Below are 3,156 nucleotides of genomic sequence, written 5' to 3' on the forward strand. Positions count from 1 at the left end.
TTAAGGCCCAAACTAGGAGAGACAAGGTGGTTATTGCCCAGGCGCTTGCAGGACTAGAACATGGAGCTTCCCCTGATATATCTATGCTTAGGCAATAGGTCGCTGACCACTCAGCTCTTACATCTCACGAGGCTAGTCTCATTGCACGGGATAGAGTGAGTGTGCTTCAGCAGCCCGAGAGAGTTGCACGGCTAAGCACTGCAATAGAAAGGCTCTGCGGCATATATGAGCCTATTCTAGGGAGACATGTCATCTTTCATGAAGGTTCAGTGTCCTAGTTCCCTTCCCCCAGGAAAAACGACACGGGAGCAGGTCAGGGTTGCTCTGGGTAAAAGCCTGTGAGCCTAAGAGCTAATCCTGTACATGGCTCCTTTACCTACACACTGGGGATTTGACCTCTATCTCCACTCTCATTAGTTGGGTGGCCTATTTGCTCTTATTAAAAGGAAAGGGGGAGATGTTGGGAGCCGCCCCCACATTCGCCGTCACAAGATGGCGCTGACATCCTGTGTTCTAAGTGGTAAACAAATAATCTGCGCATGTGCCAAGGGTATTTTATGACTACTTGTACTCTACCTTTCCCGTGAACGTCAGCTCGGCCATGGGCTGCAGCCAATCAGGGAGTGATGCGTCCTAGGCGAAATATAACGCTCCTAAAAAAGGGGACGGGTTTTCCGCCATTCTCTCTCGCTGGCATCTCTCTGGCTCTGCGCGCCCTGCGCTCTCTCGCTGCCTAAAGATGTAAACAATAGAGCGCGCTCTGCGCTTTGGCGGCGCCGGAGCTCTGGCTCCTAAAGATGTAAGATAGAAGGGGCTTTCGTTTTTGGGGCTGGGCGCTGGGCGCTTGCCCTCCTGGCTCCCAAAGATGTAAGCAATAAAGTTTTGCCGCAGAAGATTCTGGTCTGTTGCGTCTTTCCTGGCCGGGCGTGAGAACGCGATTAAGACCCAGGGTTAGCTCAGGGAATATCTAGGGCATTGGTGAAGACCAGGAAGCAAAGTTCGATTTTGCTTAGGTATTTGGCAAGTCATTGCTTGGAGGCACCTACAATAAAACAATACTGAAAGAAAGCACATGGATCCATTCTCAAGGACAAGTTTAAAGCATTCCTTATACAGGATACCATGGTTCCAGGAGACTAAGTTTCTGTGAAACTCTTTGCCTCAGGACTGCTTCCAGGTTTCTAAGCCTGTCATGGAAACCACTACTGGAGTGGATGTTGCAACATGCACATTTACATATGTATATTATGTGTAGTTATATTTTATGCATTTATATAAAAATATTCAAAATCTTTGAAATTCCTCTAATGAATGTTATCAGATAAACATTGAATAAAGAAAATAAGTGTCATTATTAATAGTAAGCTGTGTGATCAACCAAAGCTGACCTATAGGTTTTACATTTAGCATAAAAGTATAACAAACACTTATTGTAATTTTCAAATACTGTAATAGGGTCGGGGTAGATTTCAGTTGAGCAGGCAGGATGCCTCAGCAGGTTATGGCACTTGCAGTAATTCACAAGACATGCAATCAGTCTCTGAAACAGACATGGCAAGGTCACATTTTGTCTTCTTAGCCACATGCAAACACTGTGGCACGCATGTATACACACACACACACACACACCACAAAGAGTGAATAAATACATGTAAAAATAAAAAAAAAAGAACTAATAAGATCTTAATTGGTTTTAGGAATATGAAACACTGGAAAGTTTTTGTGTGAGGTTTAAAAAAAAAAAAAAAAACACTTGAAAGGACTTGTACCAGTGTAGATATAACAGAAGAAAAATAGTCAACTTGGGGAAACTATACAAGATTAAAGACAGGGATAAAAATATACAATGATAATTAATCAAATTTCAGTGGGGTGAGGTCGTATGCAAGAAGACAGAAATATGTGTGGATGGTGCTCTAGAGCAGAGGGACAAAAAAATCTGAAATAGTAAAAATGTAGAATTTACCATTAAGACACACGTAGGTTATGAAAAAAATATGGTTATTATTAACTGAATATAAAGAACTGTTTTATAATGTATTGAGGTTTTCAATATGTAGAGGTATTTCTTTGAAATATGTGAAAACAAATGAATTATCAAAATTCAAGTAAGAAAAATGAGAAAACATAAACACATAAAAATACTGCAAATTAGTACATGAAAAATGTCAGGACCAGCAGGCGATCTTCCTGAGATGACTTTGCTTTATATTATATCTATGATGAAGCTCTGATAGGCAAGGCATAAGGGTATATCATTTTAGGAAAGATTCCTGCTATTAATATGCTTTTCTTGTTGTTAATAAACATATATAACAATCAGTAGGAATTAGCCTACCCTCTTGAATAGGTTTCTTCAGATCTATGACTACAATGATGTGCTGTCTTGTAGTGATGCTATATAAACAAGTAGATGACTTAATTCTTAACGATGATCTTGTAAGAATTCATAAAAGTATTTCAGGGATTATTGAGCTCATTTATAGTGAGACTGCTAATAGATCATTTTCTGTTAATCAAAACTGCAATGAGAACTCTGTCATTTTCCCATGTGTCACCAGTTAATTGCTTCTAGACACTATCCAGACTTTCTACTACTCAGAGCGTATTCTAAGAGGTCGTAAAACAATTAATCAAAGGTCATAAAAAGGGAACTAATGATTTATTATAGGTGCTAGGAAAGAAGATAAAATACTGACTGGGTTTATCTATACAAAACTTCACTAATAACTTAGTTATGTTTTTTAGCATGCAGTAAATATGTGAAGCTGTGACAGATGATGAATGTTTAGCCAGACAGTTACTCCTAATAGTAAATATGCATGTAAATATTCTCTGTTGTAAACTTCTGTTTCAATTTATGATTTGATTTTTTATTTTTATTTTTTTATGATTTGATTTTATGTGTGAACTTGTGATGAACTTTTAAACATGTGATTATGTATTCTGAAAGATATATAAGTACTGAGGACAAAGAGATGCAGAAACAATTTTTCCCTTGCCCTGCTTAGGATCTTTCTGCTCCCCCAACCCCTTTCTTAGATAGCTGTCATAGGAAACTTTTACAACTTAATAATAAGCACAATAGTCACTTTTCAGAGTGTCTATTTTTCTTCCTGTGACTTCTGACTGGCAGGTTGAAAGTTGCAGCCATGC

The sequence above is a fragment of the Mus musculus genome, chromosome 9 (assembly GCF_000001635.26).
Source record: "Mus musculus strain C57BL/6J chromosome 9, GRCm38.p6 C57BL/6J".
Classification (NCBI taxonomy): domain Eukaryota; kingdom Metazoa; phylum Chordata; class Mammalia; order Rodentia; family Muridae; genus Mus; species Mus musculus.